The 13,890-nt window shown below is 42.5% G+C and overlaps 1 long non-coding RNA gene across 1 annotated transcript; it reads left to right on the plus strand.

The window, feature by feature from the left end:
• LOC109725153 lies at positions 10,740-13,674 on the plus strand. The gene is made up of 6 exons (XR_002220202.1): positions 10,740-11,049; positions 11,136-11,209; positions 11,300-11,366; positions 11,464-11,531; positions 11,679-11,788; positions 13,637-13,674. It is a non-coding gene; the product is annotated as an uncharacterized LOC109725153 (long non-coding RNA).

Consider the following 13,890-nt stretch of genomic DNA (forward strand, 5'->3'; position numbering starts at 1 on the left):
TACAACCACCAACCTTGTACCGGTACAAGACCCTCTGAAGGCTACCCGAGAGGTGGCCAAGAATCCGATTTTTCAGGTTTTGGTACACAGCTTTAAACCACAATTCTCAGGATACGAGCCATAGGTCGGAACACTGTCAACAACCCACCAGAAAATCTGGAAAAACTCAGGACACTGTCCAAACACTCGAACCTCGCAATTTGCAAAGGTCCAGTGTGCTACATTCAAGGAGCTTTTTTTGGCGCACTACTTCCTGACCAGCGTCAAGAGGAAGATGGAGCAGGACTTGCGCCACTTGCGTCAAGAAGACCAGACTGTAGCCGAGTACGAAAGAAAGTTTTTTCGGCTTCTGCATTGCGTGCCTTTCATCGTGCGGGACGACGCGGACAAGGCCCGCATCTTCGAGCGAGGGTTGCGGCCGTCGATTTTTCGGTTCGTGCAATCCTCTAACCTCCAAACCTATTGAGAGGTTGTGAACTGCCCGCTCATTGTGGAAAGCGGCGCGGCAGATTTGCAAGAGCGACGAGAAGGCATGGATAAAGGTAAGAGTCAGAGGCCCACGGCTGAGGGAGCGAGCCAGACGCACTCTAGGAGGCCGCAGAAGCAACCTAGGAGCCAACAGCGTGGGCGTGGCTCAGCGACACACCGTGGAGGTTCTGATCATCGCCGGCCTTCCTAGTGTGTGATCTGTGGTGGTCCCCACTTTTCACCGCAGTGTCCACAGCGGGTGGGCAGGTGCTACCAGTGTGGCCAAGAGGATCACATCCGAACTGAGTGCCCGAGGGGCTCGTCACCGGCACCAATATCTGCATAGGCGCCGCCTCTACCAGCCGCCAGCCAGGGGACTCCATCGGCACAGTACCAACCTGGGCGGTCCTCCGTCCAGCGACAGAGCGAGGGATCTCGACAGGCCCCGAGTGGGCGCATGTATGCCGCTCAGACCGAGGAGGCGGCAGCAGCCGAGGATGTGGTTGCAGGTATCATTTTACTTGATGGCATTAGAGTTCGTGCATTATTTGATACCGGTGCATCGCATTTATTTATAGATCGGCTGTTTGCCGTGTTGCATGGCATCCCATTGGTTTCTTTGTTGTATCCGGGACATGTTGTAGTACCCGACCACACTCTGGATATTCGAGAGTTTTGCCCCAATTGCCCTGTTCGGATAGGAGACTGGATTATTCCTGTGGATTTGCTAGCTTTGTGCAAACTGGGGGGTTTCGATGTGGTTTTGGGCATGGATTGGCTAACTAAGTATTATACCACAATCGATTGTAAGAATCGCACGGTTACTTTTAGAGAACCGGGGCAGACTGAGGTGGTGTTTTGTGCATGGATGCCGGAGTTCGCTTTTTGCGATGACGATCGGCTCGTCTCGAGCTAGGCAGCTGATCAACAGAGGTGGTGTAGCCTTTTTCGCTAGTGTTGTGCTGAGGGGTGATGATGACACCCCTAGGATTGAGGATATTCTAGTGGTGTGAGAGTTCCAGGACGTGTTTCCAGCTGAGCTACCGGGTATGCCACCGGATAGGGAGATCGAGTTTGTGGTAGATCTCGCCCCTGGGACTACCCCAATCTTGAAAGCACCCTATAGGATGGCACCGGCAGAGCTAAAGGAGCTGAGGGCACAGCTACAATATCTGCTGGACAAAGGCTTCATTAGACCGAGCGTCTCGCCTTGGGGAGCACCAGTTTTGTTCGTCAAGAAAAAGGACGGATCACTTCCCCTATGTGTAGACTATCGTGAACTTAATAAAGTCACGATCAAGAATAAGTATCCGTTGCCGAGGATTGACGAATTGTTTGATCAACTTCAAGGATCATGTGTGTATTCAAAGATAGACTTGCAGTCGGGATACCACCAGTTAAAGATCAAACCCGAGGATGTATCGAAGACGACTCTTAGAACACGGTATGGACGCTATGAGTTCACAGTTATGCCGTTCGGGCTTACTAATGCCCCGACAGCTTTTATGGATCTAAAAAATCGTGTTATCTAGCTTACCTAAACAGGTTCGTGTTAAGGATTTTATTAAGTTGGCGATTTTCATGGAGTTTTGGTCGGAGTCTCGAAGGTTCAGAAGACAAAGGTTGAAGAAAGAATTGGAGTTTGACAATCAAAGACCCTTGGGATCTCAGGTATGATTATGAATAATTTGTGGTGAGTTTTTATTGTCAAAAGGTATTTAGAAGACTTGGTTTCTATTTATCCTATCAAACTAAAGTTTTCAAAATTTCTCAGGGGTCAGGGACCGGTCCTTGATCAGAGGGACCGAACCCATCAAGCTTCTCTGCGTAGAAGTTTTGGGAGACCGGTCTCTAATCTTGAGGACCGGTTCCCGTACGAGGTTTTACTTGTTGCGCAGGGAGAGACCGGTCTCTAAATTAAGGACCGGTCCCTGTACGCTTGTTTTCACAGCTACGCAGCGAAGGACCGGACCTCACCTTGGAGGACCGGTCCCCCAAGGACCGGTCTCTTCGGGAGGACCGGACCCTAAGACCGTCGTCAGTTTTTAATGTTGAGTTTTTGGAATCCTAATCTATCTAGAAGTCTTCTAAACCTATAAATATGATATGAGGATCTCCATATGACGGGAGTTGAGAAAAATAACCTTTTAGAAACCCTAACGGCTTGATTCGGAGTTTCGATCTATGTTTTAAACATCAAGCTTTAGATCACCAATTTGATTCTTTGATTTTGATTCAAAACTTCTTTAAGGATCAAATTGGTGATGTTTTAGTTTGGATTTCTCCTCATATTATATGTGCTATCAAAGATCTTAAATCACCACAAATTGTTAAATCCCTACGAGCTTCGGATGGAGCGTTAGCGCGTGGATCTCGTGTGAAGACCGTGGATTCGGTGGGCGTTTCGTGAAATCGAGGCGTGTGCGGCTGCAAGGAGTTGCAGTGTAATCGGTTGGAGGATTCCAAGCAATCGAGGACTGGCAAAGACAATCTACAACGAGGATTCGGTATTTTGAGTCTTGTATTTTTTGATAAATCACTTGTACTCATGTTTTCTTAGTGGATTTCTTTGTGTGATCGGTCCCGTGGGTTTTTCTCTCCGATTTGGAGTTTTTCCACGTTAATTCTCGGTGTGCTGATTTTATTTTCCGCATTTACATTATATTCGCATCGAGTTTAGTGTTTTTTTTTCCGTTTACACCTATTCACCCCCCTCTAGGTGTTTTCACCTTTTAGATCCTCGGGATCCATATCTGTCAAGTGGTATCAGAGCGGGTATAGGTTGTAAATTATGGCCGAGGGCGGTAACATTAATCGACCCCCTCTCTTTGATGGCACTAACTACACTTATTGGAAAGTCCGTATGAGGGCGTTTCTTATTGCCATCGACGAACGGGTATGGCAAGCCATTGAATTCGAGTGGAAACATCCTACTGAAGTTGTCGAGAATGTTACCGGTCCGAAACCTAGAAATAAGTGAACAAAAGAGGAAAATGAACTATCTTCGTTCAATGGGAAGGGTATCAATGCTTTGTTCAATGCTTTGAACCAAACTGAATTTTCACGAGTATCGGCATGTGAAACCGCCGAAGAAATTTGGGACACTTTACAAATCACTCATGAGGGTACAAGCTTGGTAAAGGTTCAGAAATTACAAATGTTGACTAGTCGTTTTGATTCTATTCGTATGGAAGAAAATGAAACCTTTACCGAGTATTACACTCGTCTTCAAGATATTGTCAATACTTGTGCTAATTTGGGTGAAAAAATTTCTGAACCAAAAATTGTTCGAAAGATTTTGAGAATCCTTCCCGAACGTTTTCGTCCTAAGGTTGCGGCCATAGAAACGGTAAAACATTTGGATGAACTAAAAGTAGATGAATTAGTTGGTGCACTTCAAACATATGAAATGACTTTTCCTGCTAATTCATCTTCTTCCAAGTTGTCTTCTAAAGCTTCAGGTATGGCACTAAAATCAACGAAAGGTGGCAATGTGGAATCTTCTTCATCGGACTCGGACTCAGACGTAACCTTGGAAGAATTTAAGAAGCAAATGGCACTTTTGACTAAGAAGTTCCGTCGAAATTTTAGAAAAAAGTTTTCTTCTAAGCCAACCTCCTCCAAGCCAAACAAATCAAAAGGGAGTTCCTCTTCCTCTTCTTCTTCAAAGTTTAAAAAATCGGAAAACTTTCAAAAAGATTTTTCAAAAGAAAAGAAAAGTAGTGAAGGTCAAATTCAATGCTATAAGTGTAGGGGATTTGGTCATATTGCATCAGATTGTCCTAACAAAAAGTCTTTGAAAAGGAAAGCGATGCAAGCCCTTACTTGGGATGAGTCCTCTTCTGACGAATCGTCCTCAAGTGATGATGACGTTAATGCCACGGCACTTATTGCACAAGATTCTACTTTTATGTGTTTAGCATCAACTGACTCAATTTCTATGCATGAAAAATTTTCTACGAAAAACTCAACGGATGAAGAATCTGAAGAAGAAGATATGGTCGCCGCATATCATCAACTTGCCATTGAATCAAAGAAAGTAGCAAAACACAACAAGAAGCTGAGGCGAAGATTATATGATCTGGACCAAGATAATACGAGATTAGAGTCATTGACAAAATGTCTGGAGCAAGAAAAGGACACTTTGACCAAGTCATATAACTCTTTACTAGACAAGTGTGCACAGCTTGAGAAGGAAAAGGAAACTTTGGTTGAAAACATTAACTTTCTCACCAAGCAATGCACGAAAGCAAGAGAATCCAACATGGAATTTACCAAGACTATCATTCAACTCAAATCGGACTTGAACAAGTTTTCGTCCGGGTCAAGCAAACTTAATAAGATGTTAGGACTCGGTCAAACCAACAAATTCGGGCTTGGATACGAACGGACGTATGTCGATCAAGTGATGAAGAAAGTAGACGAACACTCGACAAAACCGGCTCCTAAGGTTTATGGTAAGTTTGTTCCCCCCAAGAATACTTTTGCTAACAAAACTTGTCATCTTTGTGGTGTTGTAGGTCATGTGAAGAAATTTTGCAAACAAAAGCCGAAAAATACTACAACACACATGATTCGGAGACCGATGGAACAATTGAAGAAGAAAGAACCAAAGACAAAGGCAAAACAAACGTGGATGCCTAAGAAGAATGATCCGAAGAAAAGAACTACACAAATCGTCAACAAGCAATGCGTGTCTCAAACAAATCGGCCGACGCAACCCAAAACACGTAAGGTTTGGGTGCGCAAAGGTGAACTCTTCCCTTGCCTTGTTATTCACACTTCGCTTCATGCTTACGACAACACTTCGTGGTATCTGGATAGTGGCTGTTCATGACATATGACTGGTAATAAAAATTGGTTTACCTCTTTAAATAAAATTTCCGGTGGACTTTTGTTTTTGGAGATAGTCGATCATCAAAAATTATTGGAAAAGGAACTGTCACTATCTCAGATGGCCCTACATTGAATGATGTCTTTTACGTTGAGGGGCTCAAATCAAATCTCGTAAGCATAAGTCAGTTGTGTGATGACGGGTACTCTGTGAAATTTTCTGACAAAGAATGCACTATGACTCGTAATGATGATATCTTCTTAAAAGGAATAAGATCTGAGAATAACTGTTATGTAGTTCCTAGTTCTTCAACTGAACATTGTAACCTAGCGACATTAGAAACTGAAACGTTATGGCATGAACGACTAGGTCACATGAACTTTAAGAAACTATCTAACATAACTAAGAAGGAGGCAGTTAGAGGTGTACCTAAGATAGACTTCAAGGAGAATACTGTGTGTGGGGGTTGTCAACTGGGAAAACAAACTAGAGCCACACATAAGAATTTGAACCACTTAGGGACATCTAAACCATTAGAGTTACTTCACATGGATTAATGGGACCTTCAAGGATTCAAAGTTTGGGTGGAAAACGATATATCCTGCTTATTGTTGATGATTTTACTCGTTTTGTCTGGAGTGCCTTCTTACGTGAAAAAGCTGATACTTTTGATTCATTTTCTGAAATCTGTCTTTCGTCTTATGAATGAAAAGAATGATAAAATTGTACGCATTCGACGTGATCAAGGGGGAGAATTCATAAATTCAAAATTTGTTGATTTCTGTGTTTCAAAAGGCATCAAACATGAATTCTCTGCTCCCTATACACCACAACAGAACGGAGTGGTTGAACGAAAAAACCGGATTGTTCAGGAGATGGCACGTGTTATGCTTCATAGCAAGAAAGTTGCACTACACTTCTGGGCTGAAGCAGTTAACACAGCTGTCTATGTGATTAACCGCATCTATTTACGCCCGGGTACTTTAAACACTCCGTATGAATTGTGGATTGGTAGAAAACAAAACATTAAATACTTTCGTATCTTCGGGAGTAAATGTTTTATTCTTCGGGATCGTAAAAATCTTGGAAAATTTGACTCCCGAAGTGACGAAGGAATTTTTCTTGGGTATTCTACTTCTAGTCGTGCATATCGTGCGTACAATTTACGTTTTAAGACGGTGATAGAATCCATCAATATAAAAGTAGATGAAGCTTCTTCAGTAGGATCTTCTGTGAATGGTTCTTCGAATGCTTTGATGAGTGATGATGATAATGATTCTCCGTTTAACTTGCCTGTGAATGATGAAACTTCTGTGCCTGATAAATCTGTTGAAATTGTTGATACTATTGCATCACATGATTCATCTGAAACCCCTGTCACCTCTTCTGAACTCACACCTGTGAAAGATCACCCATTGTCAAATGTTATTGGAGACCCTCTTACTGGTGTGAAAACTAGGAGACAACTTCAGTGTGAATTTGCTTGTTATGTCTCTTTAGTTGAGCCAAAGAATGTTGACGAAGCCCTTCTCGATGAATATTGGATTAATGCTATACAAGATGAACTTGGTTAATTCACGCGTAATGATGTTTTGGAATTGGTGCCGCGTCCTGAGCAACAACACATAATAGGTACCAAATGGATCTTTAAGAATAAGAAAAATAAGGATGGTACTATTATTCGAAACAAAGCGAGACTTGTTGCTCAAGGCTACTGTCACGCCCCGGGACCCAGCGGAAGCCCGCCCGGCACGTGCCCAGACCCGCCATACGTCTAAAACATATAAGGCGTCTAAGAACAACAATAATAAAAGCAATAATAAAAGACATCTAGGAGTATCAGAGTATAATAAATGTCTAAATGCTACAACAAAGGATAAGGGTAAAGCTATAAGTCCACTAAATAAAAACATAAAGTGATACAAGAAAATCCCAGATACAAGTGCTATAGGTAGATACATAGGTGGTCTCTATACATGGATACAAAAATCTCTCACTCTCTCAACTACAAAAAGAAAGAGAAAACCACCTAGGCAAGGTACCGCTCCTCGCTAGCTAGCTAAGCGATCCCCTTGCCGCGATCCCGTGCCTCCGCCGATGCCGAAGGCTCTGAAAAGTAAACCATAAAACAGGGGGTGAGAACTATTAAAAATAGTTCCCAGTGGGCAATTACTGACTTTAGTGAATGCACCACAAGGCCCAAAGCTACAAAAGATGTCAGTGACTATAAATGTAGAAAAGCAAAAGGTAAGTAAAATGTAACTTACTACAACATGATATCTCTACTTAGCATAAATAGCATAAGTATGAAAGCAACTATGCATCAAGTAAAAGTCTCCAGTTATCATAACGTTCACAATGCGAAATAGTAAAGTTCCGTTGTTTACTATTCTAGTCAATGTCCAAGTAGTACACTAAGTCATCATCTATCCACATGTCATAATGAATACTCAAAGTCAAATCTGAAGAGACCCACCCGAAGGCTGTCTATGGCCCTGAGACCCACCCGTAGGCTGTCTGGCTGGTGCCGAGCCTAATGGCCCCGTGGTAGTCATCATCCCCACCCTAGGAATGAGCCTGGCCCACGGCAATCCACTTCGGCGCCCAATCCCGCACGGCGAATATGAATCGCGATGGCTATCTCCGGAGTGCCGGCTTGTAGGGAGCGACCCTCACAAGCATGTGCGAATGAGCACAATGGCAAGTAGTCAAACGATCTGTCGCAAGTACCAAGTCCTCATGTCTAATAACATGGAATGTGTCAAGTATTCTAATGGCCTATCCCTATGTCATCATGTCTCTAACATGGAATGTAGCGGATAAGTAGTGGCCTATCAATATTTCTCTATGTTGCAGTTTCATAGTTTACTAGTTTCAAATGCCCTTTCTATGACACTCTTGTTCTCTATGTCAAAGTATGGCAACTATGTTCCAAAGCGCATATTCCAAGTCATAATCCTCATAAGAGATGTATTTTCCACTTGCACAATAGATACTTTTCCCGTATGCATGCATTCTACTCATATAGCTCTACTATATAGTGAAATTTTCATAATACACAAGGCATGCATTTTAAGTGCTCCAAAATTCATATAAATCATGTTTAGCATGAATTTGCATTCAAAAATACTTTATAAAAAGTTTAGAAGGCATAGGGGCCATTTCGCCCCATTTTCATGAAGTCAAACCCACCAAAATCGACTTCTTCGTTTCGCCGAACGAAGGTATCCACAAGCTTCCTAGTACCCTAGAAACATCAAAAATAGGGTCACCCAAACGAAACGAAGAGCAAATAGCTCAATCATTAAGCTCCTCAAGCTAGGGTTGGAGAAAACTTACCGATTGCGAAGAAGGCTCTCACGATCTCCAAATGGGAGTTAGAGTCCTTCCAATCTAACCTAAACAAAGGTTCTAAACCCATCAATTTGGTTCCAAAGCCCCCAAATTCAAAAACCCCCAAAATAAACCCTAAATCCCAAAATCTAGGGTTTCATCTAGTAAAACCTAGGAAAGCATGTAACAAATGGGGATTACAAGCTACCAACCTCAAGAGAAGCCCCAATCCAAGCTCAAAACCAAGTAGGGTTGGAGTTTGATCCTCCACAAGGCTCCAACCGCATGCTCCAAGCCTCCAAAGGTGGAAAATGAGGAAGAAGATGATGCTCCAAGGCCTCTATGCAAGCTCCTTCTCCTCTTCTTCTCCTTCTTCTCCTTCCCTTTCTCTCTCTAGAAGTGTAGGAAGAGTGTGAGGGAGAGAAAATGAGAGTGAGAGGGGAGGAGAGGCTGCCTATAGCCTCTAAGGTAACAAAATCCACTTAGGCCCCTCAAAAACTCAAATTTACATCAGCCCGGTCTGGGCAGTTTTCGCCCAGAGGGACCGGTCTCCCCGACCTGGGACCGGTCTCTCAGCCTGCCCCCGAAAATCCAACGTTCGGGAACCGGTCTCTCCCTGCGCGGGACCAGTCTCTCCCCACGCAGACGCGCTCGGGGACCGGTCTCGATTGCCAGGGACCGGTTGCTTCGCCGGCTGCGCAGCACTGTTCACTGGGGGACCGGTCTCTCCTATCAGGGACCGGTCCCCGAGAGTAAAAACTCTCAGGACTCTGCCAAAATTCTCGAGATCGAACTTTTAGGCCGGTATACCATCGACGGCCCTCCACCAAGTGTGGAAAAGTTCGGAATACACATCGAACACTTGAACCTCGCAATTTGCAAGGGTGAATAGACTTTGATGAAACCTTCGCCCCGATTGCTCGTCTTGAATCAATTCGTATCTTGTTCGCGATTGTCTGCCATTTTAAAATCACTCTTTTTCAAATGGATGTTAAAAGTGCATTTCTAAACGGATTTTTAAAAGAGGAAGTCTATGTTGAACAACCGAAAGGTTTCATCGACTCAAAATTTTCAAATCACGTTTTTCGACTAAAAAAGGCACTTTATGGACTAAAACAGGCTCCGCGAGCATGGTACGAGCGCTTGACAAAATATCTTTTGGAAAAAGGCTACAACCGAGGGGAAGCGGATAGAACTCTCTTTGTAAAACACTTGAAGGACAATTTCATTGTGGCACAAATTTATGTAGATGACATCGTCTTTGGGGCAACTAAAGATAAGGATGCCAATGATTTTGCAAATTTGATGACAAGCGAGTTTGAGATGTCAATGATGGGGGAGCTTAATTATTTCCTTGGACTTCAAGTTAAACAATCTAAGGATGGAATTCATTTGTGTCAATCCAAATATGCGAAAGATTTGGTTAAGAAATTTGGCTTGGACAATGCAAAGGATTTTGACACTCCAATGGGTACAAGTAACAAAGGACTTGGATTGAATTCGGAAGGACAGAGTGTGGATAAGAAACAATATAGAAGCATGATTAGGAGCCTATTGTACTTGACTGCGAGTAGACCAGATATTGCTTTCAGTGTTGGAATTTGTGCTCGTTATCAAGCTAATCCTAAGGAAGTTCATCTGAAAGCGGTTAAAAGAATCATTCGGTACGTTAAAGGTACAACCGCTTATGGGCTCTGGTATCCTATGGGAACATCTCTTGATCTGATCGTGTAATACACTGAATTTTGGCAAACTGTGAATCTGAGGGTTGGAATAGTGATTCGAACTCTTCTACAACTGTTGTAGGATTGTTGAGGGGCTTCAACAAATTACTGGAGCAAGCAGATAACTGGAAATGGAAAAGTGCATTGCAAGTGCATTATTCTATTGCAATGCTCTGAAATTGGTTAATTACGAAGTTCGAATATGGAAAATGGTATGTGAAACTACCCTACATATTCTTAAGGGCTTAGACAAGTTTATGGACAAGTTAGAGAGTGATTGGAGGGTTAAAAGCAAAAAAAAGTGCATGGAACGGACGAAAACAGCATTTTTTCTGCTTGCTGTACCGGTACAGCCATCACCTTGTACCGGTATAGACTTGCAGAAACGTGGCAGCAAGGGTCTTTTGGTCTTTTCACCTCTTGTTCTTATCTATTTCAGTCCAGCACGACCAGGGATGCTTGCTGGAGTGTGCTAAAGCTCAGAGGAAGGGCTTTGTACCTTTCCCACTTTCTCTCTCTAGGGTTTCTCTCTCTTCGAGTAGAAATCGTCGATTTGCGCCTATTTCTCGCCGTTCGTCGCGCTAGCTGGTTTGTGGACTTTGGAGCAGCTACGAGTGGGTGGAAAGGACTCGCATGGGAGGTATTTTCGCAGCTCCAACTCACAGGGAAGTTGAGTTGAGGTTTAGTGAGGTAAACAAGCTAGTTTTTCTTTCTAGTTTGAGATTCGTGATAGTTTTCGATGTTGATTCGTTATTCTTGCTACTTGCTGGTTTGAGATGGTTTTGAACTGTAATTGAGGAACGGTTTTGCTGTAATTCTTCACCCCAAAGTCAGATTTGAAGCCTTGGAGGTACACAATAACCTCTTTTTCCATTTTAATGATGATATTGATGATATTAGTGAAGTTATGATGTAGTTTGGGATTCTTTGTTTGCAGCAGGGTTCCGAATTAATTTGAGTTAAATTGGTGACCTTGGGGACTGGTTTAGAAAGTGTTCTAACCTGGGGTAAGCAAGAATTTCAGTTAGAAAGCTAATTGCACAAGGATTCGACTATAGTAGCTTGTATATAAGCTTATTGATGTCGTTTTGGTGTTGTTCGCAGCGAGGGCGCAGCCGACCTTTGGGTCATCTTTGGTTGACATCAATGAGCCTTTAGAGGCTAAACTTGAGGTATTAAACTGAACCCTAAACAGGGAATTAAGCCACAAATTAGTATCACTGAGGAAATTGCCGAAATTAGACTTTTAGTCGTAATTTCAATATGATTTTTGTTGTTAATTCGCAGTGGGCTTGAGACCCAATTGTGATGCATTTCAGGACACATTTGAGTTGGTTTTAAGACGAGCATTGGGAGCCTTGTCAATCTGAGAAGCTGGAATACCCGGATCGCTTAGCTACGTGAACTCGACAAAAGGCATCGTTTATAGGTGGGTCGGACCTTCCCGAAATGGGTGAATTTCCTCTATGTCTCCTTTGACATCTGAGTTGAAGTTATTCCATATTCATGTGAATATTTATATAGTTCCGGGCATTGCGACATGCATTGATGTGTAGATCATATTGGATATGATAGCATCGGTAAATGGTAATGAAAGATTCATGACTTGTCCATTCTACATGGTTACCTGTTAAGTACTATGGATTTATGATACTGGCAGCTGGCATATGCAATTTTGGCTTGTTGTTATCCACAAGGATAGAGTGGTAAGTTCGTGAATGGACTAATTAGTTCTGTTGAACAACAAAGAGATTGATGCATTTAGGAATGAGCTATGCAATAGTATGTATAATTGCTATACTCTGAAAGATCAGGTAAAGGCCTTTGTTTGGCATATGCATTCCTAATTGTAGAATGAATGGCATAGAGATCATGTGAAGAGTGTTTTATCGCTCGTTTTACTTGCTTGCATTACCCTGTTAGTTTCTTCTTTCACATGACAGACTTGTATTATGGTATATGTTCTAGTAAGTAACTAGACTTTCATACGATGGCATAATTTGAATGATTATTCAACTAAATATAATCTAGTAAATAACTAGATTTGGATATGATAACATACTTGTATAGTCAAGTAGAGATTTATATTGGACTACAGGATATGTGCCATGAGTCTATGAACATAACCTTAGTAAACCACTTTCCTTATGTGTAAGGAGTAGTGAGAAATTGTGAGTGACTGACCAGGTATAGCCTGATAGAATCACTAGTGTGATGTAAAGCTTTAACTTGTTAAGTTATCGTAACGACTCGTAGAATCTTGTCAACAAGTTGTTGATAGTGACTGGGTACTATAGTTCCGACCTTGGGTCGAGTTGAGATTCCATGTCAGAGACATGATGCTGTTGAGATATTTGTACCCTGGACTATAGCTAGCATGCCATTATGCTCTTTCGTACATGCTTGCGGGGGTCGCGCCCCCCCAAGCCCCGCGTTCCGGAGTGGCTTGAGTTGAGATTCCATGTCAGGGACATGATGTTGTTGTGAGACTGGTACTTTGGACTACGGCTTGCATGCCATTGTGCGCGTTTGCACACGCTTGCGGGGTCGCTCCCCCCCAAGCCAGCACTCCCGAACAGCTTAGCGACAGATGCTCGCAAATGTACGAAGTGAGCGCCGAAACGGAATGCCGTGGGGGAGGCTCATTCCTAGAGTGGGGATGTTGACTACCACGGGGCCATGAGGCACGGCGCGGCTTGAACTTACCTTGTGTAAGTCCGTTGGAAATTGGGTTATGTCAAGTACTTTGACCTTAGCTGGACAGAGTAGTAAAGTTACTATATGTCTTGGGTTAAGTGAACTTATTGATGAACATACTAGAAAGTTGACATCTAAAGTGAGCTTAGTGATGAACAATCTAGAAGTTGACATCATGATTGGTTAGCAACATAATGAATGACATTATGTCTCTTTCTTGCTATGGAACAAGGTAATTACATGATATCATCTGTAATTTCAGTAAAGTGAATTATCTTGCATACATTCTGATATATGTTTGGTTAAATTGTCAAGTAATATGATTGATAGAATCTATCATGATAACTGATACCTGCAATCTATTGTTATTTATTTATGGTTGAGCAAATAGCATGAGTAGTTTACTTCCATATCTGTTGCATATAATTGCTTATTGTATTATCTGCATTTACTCGCTTATTTATTGCTATCTACTCATGCCACAGTTGACCTAGTGGTGTACTTCGCCACTCTCGGCGGCTTACCCACTGGGAACTATTGTTTAATAGTTCTCACGCCCTCTTTGTTGTTGTTTTCACAGAGCCTTCCACCGCGGGAAAGGCTAGGGTTCTTGGCGAGGGGTCTGCGACTAGCTAGAGCCTTTTTGGACGTGTACTAGACGATCTCCACCAGTTTATGTAGTTTAGTACAGAGATGTATATTACATTGTTGTAAATTGTACTATATTCTTATTTACTGTATTAAGGTTTTGGATTGTATAAGTTTAAACTTTTAAGTCGTGCTCTGATTACCTGGTTAGAATTATATGCTTTTACTATATGGTTTGTAGACGCC

This window comes from Ananas comosus, linkage group 19, assembly GCF_001540865.1.
Source record: "Ananas comosus cultivar F153 linkage group 19, ASM154086v1, whole genome shotgun sequence".
Classification (NCBI taxonomy): Eukaryota; Viridiplantae; Streptophyta; class Magnoliopsida; order Poales; family Bromeliaceae; genus Ananas; species Ananas comosus.